General features: G+C 39.2%; 1 protein-coding gene across 1 annotated transcript in view; it reads left to right on the forward strand.

The window, feature by feature from the left end:
* Positions 1-15,614, forward strand: part of LOC149415364 (homeobox protein BarH-like 1) — an 82,692-nt gene that overhangs the window by 42,079 nt on the left and 24,999 nt on the right. The window lies entirely within an intron of this gene.

Below are 15,614 nucleotides of genomic sequence, written 5' to 3' on the forward strand. Positions count from 1 at the left end.
ACACGGAAAAACAAAATCACCACCAACTTTAGCCAGCCACTCCAGTAATTACATTTTTAAGAAATGATTGTACTTAATTTTCGTCAATATTTTTTCAGAATCCAATATTTGACTCCGATATGTTAAATAAAGATCAACTGTATGTAATATTAAGTTTTGCGTACCGTAAGAATAAAATTTAATTTATTCACAATTATTCACTGTCAATTTAAATTAACATCTGAAACTCAATTATTATGTAATTAGTCGCAGAACAGGGGTACACTAATATTCGGGCGCGCAACTATGCTGCTGTATCTAGGCGAGTTAGAAGGCGTGCGAAATCACGTTGTTTGTGAACTTATTATACGAAAAAGTACTTTTAAAAATCACTTGAGATATTTTTTAAGATACGTGCTTTATTTAAATAATTGAAAAAATATAATATTTTCATAAATTATAACTGTTGCCTTGGTTCAAAGTTTACCTTTTTTTTCAATTTTTTTCCAAATATTTTGCCTTTAATGCAATAGGAATAAAAATCTTCACGAGTCTTCACGGTAATTTTAATAGGATATTATTGCTGTGTCTTTTTTGTACACGGAAAAATAAAATCACCACCAACTTTAGCCAGCCACTCCAGTAATTGCATTTTTTTTAAATGATTGTACTTAATTTTCGTCAATTTTTTTTCAGAATCCAATATTTGACTCCGATATACCCAAATAATTATAAACATAGGGTTAATACTGGAAATCACATTTTGTATTTATGTCAAATTATGTAATAAATATTTAGTTTTCAATATATAAGTTATCTGTTTTTTCAAAGAATTATAATCCATAAAATTATTTAGTTTTCACTGTATTTTTATCATCTGTTTAATAAAGAATTATAATCTTTAAAATAATTATTTAAAAATCTTATTATCTGTTATTTTAAAGAATTATAATGTACAAAATTGTTCACTGTATTTTTAATATCTGTTTTCTTAAAGAATTATAATCTATAAAATACAAATTAAGCGCCCAAGTTACACGCTACTTTTTATAAAAGCATCAAAATCATTATCAACATTTCAACTAATAAGAATTAACAAAAAATAAGTGGTATTTCTTATTATTACTTAAAAAAAACATCAATGATGCCAAATGGTCGAACGCCAAGAGCGATGTCGCGCCAAATCATCAAAATTGGCCACTGTGCGCCGGCCGCCCAGAAAAGTCTCACAGTGAACTGGGCTGTATACCGTTATTTTACTTTTGGTCTTTACTTTTCTGCGCGGTGGTCCCGAATTCGCGCAGGGCACGTCAACAAAGAGCGACGGCAATACCGTACAAGTACCGTACCGGGCGGGAAAAGCAAATATACTAACTTAAAATATTATTTTAACTATGAAATCTTAATCAATTTTTTTTAATAACATCAATTCTAATAGACGGTTAACATTGGTAAACAAGATACTGGAATTCCTTGTTGAAGAATTAAAAATTTTTCCATACAAAATGCTTAAGCGACGTAGATTTCACAGTTCGAATGACGTCACACCCACACCCCGCCACTGACAACTCGGATTCCGCTCGTTTTGGCGGGCTAAATAAAATTTAAACTTTGAGATTTAATTTAATTATGAAAACAAACTGGACTCAACTTCCTTATTGCGCCTTAATATTCGAGTTCTGGTTTGCTAATTGTAGAGCCTTTTATTTAAAAAAATTAGATTCATGCGAGAGCTCCGAAGGGGTGACCATAAGTCACCTATACCGGGGTGGGACAGGGTGGGTGTACCTTCAAAGTTCTGGTTTGCTGCTTAGCTAAGAAGTTGTGTAGATTGCGGAATCGTGTTTTGGTAGGCGCGAGCAATTGCGCCTTAATATTCGAGTTCAGGTTTGCTGCTTAGCTAAGAAGTTGTGTAGATTGCGGAATCGTGTTTTGGTAGGCGCGAGTCAATTTTTTATTTTTTTTATTTTTTTTAAAAAAGAACGACAAACATTCCGGGTTACGAATGACCCAACAATGTTTGAAAATCTCCTACTACCACCACAGAAAGCCGAAAATGTTGCTTGTGTTGTGATTGAAGACTTAGCCAGCCGAGGAATCGAACACGCGACGCTCGGGTGAGACCCAAGCGCTATGCTCACTCAACCACTGACCGGTCAATAATTGCGCCTAAATATTCGAGTTCAGGTTTGCTGCTTAGCTAAGAAGTTGTGTAGATTGCGGAATCGTGCTTTGGTAGGCGCGAGTCAATTTTTTTTTAAATTTATTTTTTTTAAAAAGAAAGACAAACATTCCGGGTTACGAATAACCCAACAATGTTTGAAAATCTCCTACTACCACCACAAAAAGCCGAAAATGTTGCTTGTGTTGTGATGGAAGACTTAGCCAGCCGAGGAATCGAACACGCGACGCTCGGGTGAGACCCAAGCGCTATGCCCACTCAACCACTGACCGGTCAATAATTGCGCCTTAATATTCGAGTTGGTTTGCTGCTTAGCTAAGAAGTTGTGTAGATTGCGGAATCGTGTTTTGGTAGGCGCGAGCAATTGCGCCTTAATATTCGAGTTCAGGTTTGCTGCTAAGCTAAGAAGTTGTGTAGATTGCGGAATCGTGTTTTGGGAGGCGCGAGTCAATTTTTTTTTTTTTAATTTTTTTTTTTAAAAGAAAGACAAACATTCCGGGTTACGAATAACCCAACAATGTTTGAAAATCTCCTACTACCACCACAGAAAGCCGAAAATGTTGCTTGTGTTGTGATGGAAGACTTAGCCAGCCGAGGAATCGAACACGCGACGCTCGGGTGAGACCCAAGCGCTATGCCCACTCAACCACTGACCGGTCAATAATTGCGCCTAAATATTCGAGTTCAGGTTTGCTGCTTAGCTAAGAAGTTGTGTAGATTGCGGAATCGTGTTTTGGGAGGCGCGAGTCAATTTTTTTTAAAAAAATTTTTTTTAAAAGAAAGACAAACATTCCGGGTTACGAATAACCCAACACTGTTTGAAAATCTCCTACTACCACCACAGAAAGCCGAAAATGTTGCTTGTGTTGTGATGGAAGACTTAGCCAGCCGAGGAATCGAACACGCGACGCTCGGGTGAGACCCAAGCGCTATGCCCACTCAACCACTGACCGGTCAATAATTGCGCCTAAATATTCGAGTTCAGGTTTGCTGCTTAGCTAAGAAGTTGTGTAGATTGCGGAATCGTGTTTTGGTAGGCGCGAGTCAAATTTTTTTTTTTTTTATGAAAGACAAACATTCCCGGGTTACGAATAACCCAAAAATGTTTGAAAATCTCCTACTACCACCACAGAAAGCCGAAAATGTTGCTTGTGTTGTGATGGAAGACTTAGCCAGCCGAGGAATCGAACACGCGACGCTCGGGTGAGACCCAAGCGCTATGCCCACTCAACCACTGACCGGTCAATAATTGCGCCTTAATATTCGAGTTCAGGTTTGCTGCTTAGCTAAGAAGTTGTGTAGATTGCGGAATCGTGCTTTGGTAGGCGCGAGTCAATTTTTTATTTTTTTTTTAAAAAGAACGACAAACATTCCGGGTTACGAATAACCCAACAATGTTTGAAAATCTCCTACTACCACCACAGAAAGCCGAAAATGTTGCTTGTGTTGTGATTGAAGACTTAGCCAGCCGAGGAATCGAACACGCGACGCTCGGGTAAGACCCAAGCGCTATGCCCACTCAACACTGACCGGTCAATAATTGCGCCTTAATATTCGAGTTCAGGTTTGCTGCTTAGCTAAGAAGTTGTGTAGATTGCGGAATCGTGTTTTGGTAGGCGCGAGTCAATTTTTTTTTTTTAAATTTTTTTTTAAAAAGAAAGACAAACATTCCGGGTTACGAATTTTTTTTTTTATTTATTGTTTGAAACATTTACAGAGTGTTAACAATTATTACATTTATATTATTTCGGTGGGAATGTGCACAGATATTAACACCCCAATTAAAAATGTTCACAGCATGCGTAAACAAGGTTTAGTTGATATTAGGCGGAGATGCTAGTGGTGAAAGAAAAAAAATACAAATATAATAATAATTAAAAAGAAATATAAAACATGAATATTAAGTATGAAATATAAAATAAAGTAAATGTACAGAGAAAGGATAAGGAAGAAAAGTAAAGAAAATAATAAAGCAATTATATCTCTTAACTGTTCTCCATAACATATCATGGTAGAAGATGGTTGATTTGTTTTTTAAAATATGCGAGACTGTTTGCGAATATATCTATAAGGTCGCATTCAACTGTATTGTACAGACGACACATTCTAGATAGTGGATTGAAATATGCAATATTATTATTAAATATATCAATATGGAATATATTTTGGCTCCTTAAATTATGTCTATTAGGGACTTTAATATGAATATTGCTCAGACAATTAGTGGTAAGAAGTTTATCATGAATAATTTTATATAAACATATTAAGTCTGCAAATTGTCTTCTTTTTTCCAATGTCGTAAATTTGAAGTTTAGTAGACGTTCTTCATAAGATTTGAGTGAGGCATTTAATCCAAGTTTATATGATAACAGTCTTAGGAATTTTTTTTGCACAGATTCAATACTTTTAGAATATTTTATATAATGTGGGTTCCAGATAACACTCCCATATTCCAATTTGCTTCTGACCAACGAGTTGTATAATGTTATAATGGATTGGGGGTATTTAAATGGTTTCGATATTCTATGAATGAATCCAATCATTTTCATTGATTTACTTATAATATCATTTATGTGTACATCAAACATAAACTTTGAATCAAGAGTGATTCCTAGATCTCTTATAGTGGTGACTGCATTTAATCGTACATTATTAATGGAATATGCAAAATCCTTTCGTTTTCTGTTACGAGTAAAAGTAATAATGTAACATTTTTCAATATTTAAAAACATATCGTTTTGAATGCACCAGCTATTTAGTGTGTAAAGGTCATCTTGAAGCTTAACATGATCAGAATCAGTGGAAATTTTGCGGTAAATCTTGAGATCATCGGCAAATAGAACAAAATCACAGCGTAACATGGGGGCAAGGTCGTTAATAAAGATTAAGAAAAGCAGTGGGCCAAGATTGGACCCCTGGGGTACGCCTGATGTTACAATTATGGGAGGTGATTCGTACCCATTAATAAGTACTAATTGTGTTCTATTTTCTAAGTAAGACTTAAGCCATCTAAAAAGATCACCGTGAATACCTATTCGATCAAGCTTCTGTAGTAGAATAGAATGGTTAACTTTATCAAATGCCTTTTGAAAATCTGTGTAAATGGCATCTACTTGAGTTCTTTCATTGAAAGCATTACAAACATAATCACAAAAGTCAAGAAGATTTGAATTTGTAGATCTGCTGGGAACAAACCCATGTTGATTGATGCATAATTGCGGTTTAAAATGTGAAAATACAGAAATATATATTATAGATTCAAAGACTTTCGCAAAACAAGATAAAATGCTGATTGGTCGGTAATTTTTCACAAAAGATTTATCACCAGATTTATGTATTGGAACAATATGTGCATTTTTCCACAAGTCTGGGAAAGTTCCTGAAGATAATGATTCATTATATATTAAAAGAAGTGGGTTAATCAACGCGCTGGAACAACATCTTACAAACAAGGGAGGTATTTTATCAGGTCCTGGGCCTTTGGATGTATCGATTTTTTCTAAACAAGATTTAATGGTTTCCTTGCTAACATTGATTTTTCCAAGATTAAATTGGTTGTTTTGTGAAACTTTTGGCATGGCAGTATATAACAAGGGATTAGATTGAGTATAAACGGAAGCGAAATAATTAGAGAAAAGATTGGCAATGTGTTGTCCATTATCTGCAGATATAGAATCCAGGTGCATTAATTTAGGAATGCAATTGGTAGTACGCAACGATTTTGAGTATGCCCAGAAAGCTTTTACATTTACTTTTATGCCTTGTTCAACAGAATTTATATATGATAAATAGCATTCTTTTTGCATTTTTTTCGATCTTTTTCTTAGAATACCAAACTCAGCATAGTCTAGCGGGTTTTTATATTTATTGGCCCGCAGTCTTACTTTATTTTTCTCTTTGAGGAGCTTAATAAGAGACTGACTAAACCATTTGGGGTAGTGATTTCTTATTTGTGTTTTTTTTTTCGGGATATGTTTATCAATAATATCCCACAAAGTATCGTAGAATAATTGTACCTTATTGTTGACATTCGAGTTACTGAAAAGTGAGATCCAATTAACATTTGACAGATCTAGACGACAAGCTTCATAATTTCCTTTCTTAAAATTGTATTTAATAGGGCAATGATTATCTTTTAAGTATTTCAGTTTTTCAAATTTTAAAATCATTTCGAAAGGGGGATGATGATTGTCGACTTTTGATAACCCTGTTGTTCTAGACAGATTAATATTAGTTTCATCACAAAAAAGTAGGTCAAGAATATTAGAATTTCCATTAAGAATATAATTGAATTGGTGAAGGTTACACATTGAGGCCAAGTTGACAACACAGTGAGCTTTATGACTAGTGTAGTTGGACGGAGCTAGTGTTTTGTTGTTATATGCTATGTCAGGTGTCCATTTAATCTCAGGTAAATTAAAGTCGCCGATAATTATAAATTTAGATTTCGGATTACTATGTTGTAGATAAATATCCTGAATATTCTTGATTCTATTACAGTAATCATCAACAGATAAATTGGGAGGAATATATAATACACAAATGTAGATAAGTGAGTTAGAATATTCGTGCGGTTTTATCGATAACCATAAATCTTCTCCATCACTTTCCCAAGATAATTTGCGTGTTGTTATTAATTTTTTATCGACTGCTGCTAAAACTCCACCGCCTTCTCTGGATGCTGAACTAGTGGATTCGCGATCTCTTCGAAAAACTAGGTAACGCTCGTTAAACAATTCATTACTAAATATTGATGAATTTAACCATGTTTCAGTGAAGCAGATTATATCGTAATTGTTGATTGAAATTTCATTTTTTATGTCATTTGTTTTAGTTTTGACTCCTCTAACGTTTTGATAAAAAAAATTCAGTTCCATTTTGTTTTGTTAAGATTTTGATAGATTATACATTCTACAGATAAATTAAATTGGGAAATTTAGGTGAGAGAAACCAAGGAGTCATGATCGCGGATCAACAGTACGTGAGCAGAGTTTTCATTTTTTCGTACAAAGATCCGTCCATTTCGGATCCATACGAATTTATGATGTGTTTCTTTGGCTTTCATCCTAGTAGCTGCATACAGGGCCTTATTTGCGGGAGAGAGATGTTCACTGACGTAAATTGGTGATTTCGTGCCATCGATGCCTATGTGTGTAGAATTTAGTTTGTTCGTCTTGTTTTTTTTATTGAAATTGGCAACTGCAGCCAGCACTTCATTCTTTACCCTCACGCTTGGAAGCTTCACTATTATTGACTTGGGTCGGCTGGATTCAGGATGGACCTTGGGGACCCGATGTAAGTGAAGTATTTCAGATTCAGCAATGGGACGGGAAATTACGCTTCCAAGTTGTTTGATGATGGATACTAAGTTCTCAGATCTATTTTCAGGAACACACTGAATCTCTACATTGGTTTCTCTGGCCATCTGTTCAATTTGGGATACGCGCGTGTTAAGATTACGCATTTCTGTGTGAAGCCTCGTATTTTCGGCCTGTAAGCTTTTGATGGTGGCTAGTGATTCCGAGAACATTTTTTTTAGGTCGTCGTATTCAGCGGAGATGAAGTTTACGGACTTTTTTAACTCCGGTAGAATGTTGAGTTTGTCGTGAAAAGATTCGAACTCTGATGCAATACATCGTCGAACTATAAGCATTATCTGCTCGACATCCGGGTTCTGAGGCGACTTCATACCGCACGCAGGAGAAGCAGTAGACACTCTGTTCCCGCTCGAAGATTGGTTGACTTTCAGATCATCTTTGCAGTCACTACAGGTCCAGGTATCACGCTTAACACCCATCTTCCTAAAGTTAGTTTCTTTCATGTTCACACAGAAGAAATGGTAGTTAAGCAGACATGTAGAGCATTTAATGCCATCACCGGAGAGTATTTCACTCTTACAGTGTTTACAAGACATATTTATATAAAATAATTTATTGATACGGTAACGAATAACCCAACAATGTTTGAAAATCTCCTACTACCACCACAGAAAGCCGAAAATGTTACTTGTGTTGTGATGGAAGACTTAGCCAGCCGAGGAATCGAACACGCGACGCTCGGGTGAGACCCAAGCGCTATGCCCACTCAACCACTGACCGGTCAATAATTGCGCCTAAATATTCGAGTTCAGGTTTGCTGCTTAGCTAAGAAGTTGTGTAGATTGCGGAATCGTGTTTTGGTAGGCGCGAGTCAATTTTTTTTTAAATTTTTTTTTTTAAAAAGAAAGACAAACATTCCGGGTTACGAATAACCCAACAATGTTTGAAAATCTCCTACTACCACCACAAAAAGCCGAAAATGTTGCTTGTGTTGTGATGGAAGACTAAGCCAGCCGAGGAATCGAACACGCGACGCTCGGGTGAGACCCAAGCGCTATGCCCACTCAACCACTGACCGGTCAATAATTGCGCCTTAATATTCGAGTTCAGGTTTGCTGCTTAGCTAAGAAGTTGTGTAGATTGCGGAATCGTGTTTTGGTAGGCGCGAGAAATTGCGCCTTAATATTCGAGTTCAGGTTTGCTGCTTAGCTAAGAAGTTGTGTAGATTGCGGAATCGTGTTTTGGGAGGCGCGAGTCAATTTTTTTTTTTAAATTTTTTTTTTAAAAGAAAGACAAAAATTCCGGGTTACGAATAACCCAACAATGTTTGAAAATCTCCTACTACCACCACAGAAAGCCGAAAATGTTGCTTGTGTTGTGATGGAAGACTTAGCCAGCCGAGGAATCGAACACGCGACGCTCGGGTGAGACCCAAGCGCTATGCCCACTCAACCACTGACCGGTCAATAATTGCGCCTAAATATTCGAGTTCAGGTTTGCTGCTTAGCTAAGAAGTTGTGTAGATTGCGGAATCGTGTTTTGGTAGGCGCGAGTCAAATTTTTTTTTTTTTATGAAAGACAAACATTCCCGGGTTACGAATAACCCAAAAATGTTTGAAAATCTCCTACTACCATCACAGAAAGCCGAAAATGATGCTTGTGTTGTGATGGAAGACTTAGCCAGCCGAGGAATCGAACACGCGACGCTCGGGTGAGACCCAAGCGCTATGCCCACTCAACCACTGACCGGTCAATAATTGCGCCTAAATATTCGAGTTCAGGTTTGCTGCTTAGCTAAGAAGTTGTGTAGATTGCGGAATCGTGTTTTGGTAGGCGCGAGTCAATTTTTTTTTAAATTTTTTTTTTTAAAAAGAAAGACAAACATTCCGGGGTTACGAATAACCCAACAATGTTTGAAAATCTCCAACTACCACCACAGAAAGCCGAAAATGTTGCTTGTGTTGTGATGGAAGACTTAGCCAGCCGAGGAATCGAACACGCGACGCTCGGGTAAGACCCAAGCGCTATGCCCACTCAACCACTGACCGGTCAATAATTGCGCCTAAATATTCGAGTTCAGGTTTGCTGCTTAGCTAAGAAGTTGTGTAGATTGCGGAATCGTGTTTTGGTAGGCGCGAGTCAATTTTTTTTTAATTTTTTTTTTAAAAAGAAAGACAAACATTCCGGGTTACGAATAACCCAACAATGTTTGAAAATCTCCTACTACCACCACAGAAAGCCGAAAATGTTGCTTGTGTTGTGATGGAAGACTTAGCCAGCCGAAGAATCGAACACGCGACGCTCGGGTGAGACCCAAGCGCTATGCCCACTCAACCACTGACCGGTCAATAATTGCGCCTAAATATTCGAGTTCAGGTTTGCTGCTTAGCTAAGAAGTTGTGTAGATTGCGGAATCGTGTTTTGGTAGGCGCGAGTCAATTTTTTTTTTTTTATGAAAGACAAACATTCCCGGGTTACGAATAACCCAAAAATGTTTGAAAATCTCCTACTACCATCACAGAAAGCCGAAAATGTTGCTTGTGTTGTGATGGAAGACTTAGCCAGCCGAGGAATCGAACACGCGACGCTCGGGTGAGACCCAAGCGCTATGCCCACTCAACCACTGACCGGTCAATAATTGCGCCTAAATATTCGAGTTCAGGTTTGCTGCTTAGCTAAGAAGTTGTGTAGATTGCGGAATCGTGTTTTGGTAGGCGCGAGTCAATTTTTTTTTAAATTTTTTTTTTTTAAAAAGAAAGACAAACATTCCGGGTTACGAATAACCCAACAATGTTTGAAAATCTCCTACTACCACCACAAAAAGCCGAAAATGTTGCTTGTGTTGTGATGGAAGACTAAGCCAGCCGAGGAATCGAACACGCGACGCTCGGGTGAGACCCAAGCGCTATGCCCACTCAACCACTGACCGGTCAATAATTGCGCCTTAATATTCGAGTTCAGGTTTGCTGCTTAGCTAAGAAGTTGTGTAGATTGCGGAATCGTGTTTTGGTAGGCGCGAGCAATTGCGCCTTAATATTCGAGTTCAGGTTTGCTGCTTAGCTAAGAAGTTGTGTAGATTGCGGAATCGTGTTTTGGGAGGCGCGAGTCAATTTTTTTTTTTAAATTTTTTTTTTAAAAGAAAGACAAACATTCCGGGTTACGAATAACCCAACAATGTTTGAAAATCTTCTACTACCACCACAGAAAGCCGAAAATGTTGCTTGTGTTGTGATGGAAGACTTAGCCAGCCGAGGAATCGAACACGCGACGCTCGGGTGAGACCCAAGCGCTATGCCCACTCAACCACTGACCGGTCAATGATTGCGCCTAAATATTCGAGTTCAGGTTTGCTGCTTAGCTAAGAAGTTGTGTAGATTGCGGAATCGTGTTTTGGTAGGCGCGAGTCAATTTTTTTTTTTTTATGAAAGACAAACATTCCCGGGTTACGAATAACCCAAAAATGTTTGAAAATCTCCTACTACCATCACAGAAAGCCGAAAATGTTGCTTGTGTTGTGATGGAAGACTTAGCCAGCCGAGGAATCGAACACGCGACGCTCGGGTGAGACCCAAGCGCTATGCCCACTCAACCACTGACCGGTCAATAATTGCGCCTAAATATTCGAGTTCAGGTTTGCTGCTTAGCTAAGAAGTTGTGTAGATTGCGGAATCGTGTTTTGGTAGACGCGAGTCAATTTTTTTTTAAATTTTTTTTTTTAAAAAGAAAGACAAACATTCCGGGTTACGAATAACCCAACAATGTTTGAAAATCTCCAACTACCACCACAGAAAGCCGAAAATGTTGCTTGTGTTGTGATGGAAGACTTAGCCAGCCGAGGAATCGAACACGCGACGCTCGGGTGAGACCCAAGCGCTATGCCCACTCAACCACTGACCGGTCAATAATTGCGCCTTAATATTCGAGTTCAGGTTTGCTGCTTAGCTAAGAAGTTGTGTAGATTGCGGAATCGTGTTTTGGTATGCGCGAGCAATTGCGCCTTAATATTCGAGTTCAGGTTTGCTGCTTAGCTAAGAAGTTGTGTAGATTGCGGAATCGTGTTTTGGTAGGCGCGAGTCAATTTTTTTTTTAAATTTTTTTTTTAAAAAGAAAGACAAACATTCCGGGTTACGAATAACCCAACAATGTTTGAAAATCTCCTACTACCACCACAGAAAGCCGAAAATGTTGCTTGTGTTGTGATAGAAGACTTAGCCAGCCGAGGAATCGAACACGCGACGCTCGGGTGAGACCCAAGCGCTATGCCCACTCAACCACTGACCGGTCAATAATTGCGCCTAAATATTCGAGTTCAGGTTTGCTGCTTAGCTAAGAAGTTGTGTAGATTGCGGAATCGTGTTTTGGTAGGCGCGAGTCAATTTTTTTTTTTTAATTTTTTTTTTAAAAGAAAGACAAACATTCCGGGTTACGAATAACCCAACAATGTTTGAAAATCTTCTACTACCACCACAGAAAGCCGAAAATGTTGCTTGTGTTGTGATGGAAGACTTAGCCAGCCGAGGAATCGAACACGCGACGCTCGGGTGAGACCCAAGCGCTATGCCCACTCAACCACTGACCGGTCAATAATTGTGCCTAAATATTCGAGTTCAGGTTTGCTGCTTAGCTAAGAAGTTGTGTAGATTGCGGAATCGTGTTTTGGTAGGCGCGAGTCAAATTTTTTTTTTTTATGAAAGACAAACATTCCCGGGTTACGAATAACCCAAAAATGTTTGAAAATCTCCTACTACCATCACAGAAAGCCGAAAATGTTGCTTGTGTTGTGATGGAAGACTTAGCCAGCCGAGGAATCGAACACGCGACACTCGGGTGAGACCCAAGCGCTATGCCCACTCAACCACTGACCGGTCAATAATTGCGCCTAAATATTCGAGTTCAGGTTTGCTGCTTAGCTAAGAAGTTGTGTAGATTGCGGAATCGTGTTTTGGTAGACGCGAGTCAATTTTTTTTTTAATTTTTTTTTTTAAAAAGAAAGACAAACATTCCGGGTTACGAATAACCCAACAATGTTTGAAAATCTCCAACTACCACCACAGAAAGCCGAAAATGTTGCTTGTGTTGTGATGGAAGACTTAGCCAGCCGAGGAATCGAACACGCGACGCTCGGGTGAGACCCAAGCGCTATGCCCACTCAACCACTGACCGGTCAATAATTGCGCCTTAATATTCGAGTTCAGGTTTGCTGCTTAGCTAAGAAGTTGTGTAGATTGCGGAATCGTGTTTTGGTATGCGCGAGCAATTGCGCCTTAATATTCGAGTTCAGGTTTGCTGCTTAGCTAAGAAGTTGTGTAGATTGCGGAATCGTGTTTTGGTAGGCGCGAGTCAATTTTTTTTTTAAATTTTTTTTTTAAAAAGAAAGACAAACATTCCGGGTTACGAATAACCCAACAATGTTTGAAAATCTCCTACTACCACCACAGAAAGCCGAAAATGTTGCTTGTGTTGTGATAGAAGACTTAGCCAGCCGAGGAATCGAACACGCGACGCTCGGGTGAGACCCAAGCGCTATGCCCACTCAACCACTGACCGGTCAATAATTGCGCCTAAATATTCGAGTTCAGGTTTGCTGCTTAGCTAAGAAGTTGTGTAGATTGCGGAATCGTGTTTTGGTAGGCGCGAGTCAATTTTTTTTTTTAATTTTTTTTTTTTAAAAAGAAAGACAAACATTCCGGGTTACGAATAACCCAACAATGTTTGAAAATCTCCTACTACCACCACAGAAAGCCGAAAATGTTGCTTGTGTTGTGATGGAAGACTTAGCCAGCCGAGGAATCGAACACGCGACGCTCGGGTGAGACCCAAGCGCTCTGCCCACTCAACCACTGACCGGTCAATAATTGCGCCTTAATATTCGAGTTCAGGTTTGCTGCTTAGCTAAGAAGTTGTGTAGATTGCGGAGTCGTGCTTTGGTAGGCGCGAGTCAATTTTTATTTTTTTTTTAAAAAGAACGACAAACATTCCGGGTTACGAATAACCCAACAATGTTTGAAAATCTCCTACTACCACCACAGAAAGCCGAAAATGTTGCTTGTGTTGTGATTGAAGACTTAGCCAGCCGAGGAATCGAACACGCGACGCTCGGGTAAGACCCAAGCGCTATGCCCACTCAACCACTGACCGGTCAATAATTGCGCCTAAATATTCGAGTTCAGGTTTGCTGCTTAGCTAAGAAGTTGTGTAGATTGCGGAATCGTGTTTTGGTAGGCGCGAGTCAATTTTTTTTTAAAAATTTTTTTTTAAAAAGAAAGACAAACATTCCGGGTTACGAATAACCCAACAATGTTTGAAAATCTCCTACTACCACCACAGAAAGCCGAAAATGTTGCTTGTGTTGTGATGGAAGACTTAGCCAGCCGAAGAATCGAACACGCGACGCTCGGGTGAGACCCAAGCGCTATGCCCACTCAACCACTGACCGGTCAATAATTGCGCCTAAATATTCGAGTTCAGGTTTGCTGCTTAGCTAAGAAGTTGTGTAGATTGCGGAATCGTGTTTTGGTAGGCGCGAGTCAATTTTTTTTTTTTTATGAAAGACAAACATTCCCGGGTTACGAATAACCCAAAAATGTTTGAAAATCTCCTACTACCATCACAGAAAGCCGAAAATGTTGCTTGTGTTGTGATGGAAGACTTAGCCAGCCGAGGAATCGAACACGCGACGCTCGGGTGAGACCCAAGCGCTATGCCCACTCAACCACTGACCGGTCAATAATTGCGCCTAAATATTCGAGTTCAGGTTTGCTGCTTAGCTAAGAAGTTGTGTAGATTGCGGAATCGTGTTTTGGTAGGCGCGAGCAATTGCGCCTTAATATTCGAGTTCAGGTTTGCTGCTTAGCTAAGAAGTTGTGTAGATTGCGGAATCGTGTTTTGGGAGGCGCGAGTCAATTTTTTTTTTTAAATTTTTTTTTTAAAAGAAAGACAAACATTCCGGGTTACGAATAACCCAACAATGTTTGAAAATCTTCTACTACCACCACAGAAAGCCGAAAATGTTGCTTGTGTTGTGATGGAAGACTTAGCCAGCCGAGGAATCGAACACGCGACGCTCGGGTGAGACCCAAGCGCTATGCCCACTCAACCACTGACCGGTCAATGATTGCGCCTAAATATTCGAGTTCAGGTTTGCTGCTTAGCTAAGAAGTTGTGTAGATTGCGGAATCGTGTTTTGGTAGGCGCGAGTCAAATTTTTTTTTTTTTATGAAAGACAAACATTCCCGGGTTACGAATAACCCAAAAATGTTTGAAAATCTCCTACTACCATCACAGAAAGCCGAAAATGTTGCTTGTGTTGTGATGGAAGACTTAGCCAGCCGAGGAATCGAACACGCGACGCTCGGGTGAGACCCAAGCGCTATGCCCACTCAACCACTGACCGGTCAATAATTGCGCCTAAATATTCGAGTTCAGGTTTGCTGCTTAGCTAAGAAGTTGTGTAGATTGCGGAATCGTGTTTTGGTAGACGCGAGTCAATTTTTTTTTAAATTTTTTTTTTTAAAAAGAAAGACAAACATTCCGGGTTACGAATAACCCAACAATGTTTGAAAATCTCCAACTACCACCACAGAAAGCCGAAAATGTTGCTTGTGTTGTGATGGAAGACTTAGCCAGCCGAGGAATCGAACACGCGACGCTCGGGTGAGACCCAAGCGCTATGCCCACTCAACCACTGACCGGTCAATAATTGCGCCTTAATATTCGAGTTCAGGTTTGCTGCTTAGCTAAGAAGTTGTGTAGATTGCGGAATCGTGTTTTGGTATGCGCGAGCAATTGCGCCTTAATATTCGAGTTCAGGTTTGCTGCTTAGCTAAGAAGTTGTGTAGATTGCGGAATCGTGTTTTGGTAGGCGCGAGTCAATTTTTTTTTTAAATTTTTTTTTTAAAAAGAAAGACAAACATTCCGGGTTACGAATAACCCAACAATGTTTGAAAATCTCCTACTACCACCACAGAAAGCCGAAAATGTTGCTTGTGTTGTGATAGAAGACTTAGCCAGCCGAGGAATCGAACACGCGACGCTCGGGTGAGACCCAAGCGCTATGCCCACTCAACCACTGACCGGTCAATAATTGCGCCTAAATATTCGAGTTCAGGTTTGCTGCTTAGCTAAGAAGTTGTGTA

Source organism: Hesperophylax consimilis, chromosome 18 (genome assembly GCF_061612785.1).
Source record: "Hesperophylax consimilis isolate HC1 chromosome 18, BYU_Hcon_1.0, whole genome shotgun sequence".
NCBI classification, from domain to species: domain Eukaryota; kingdom Metazoa; phylum Arthropoda; class Insecta; order Trichoptera; family Limnephilidae; genus Hesperophylax; species Hesperophylax consimilis.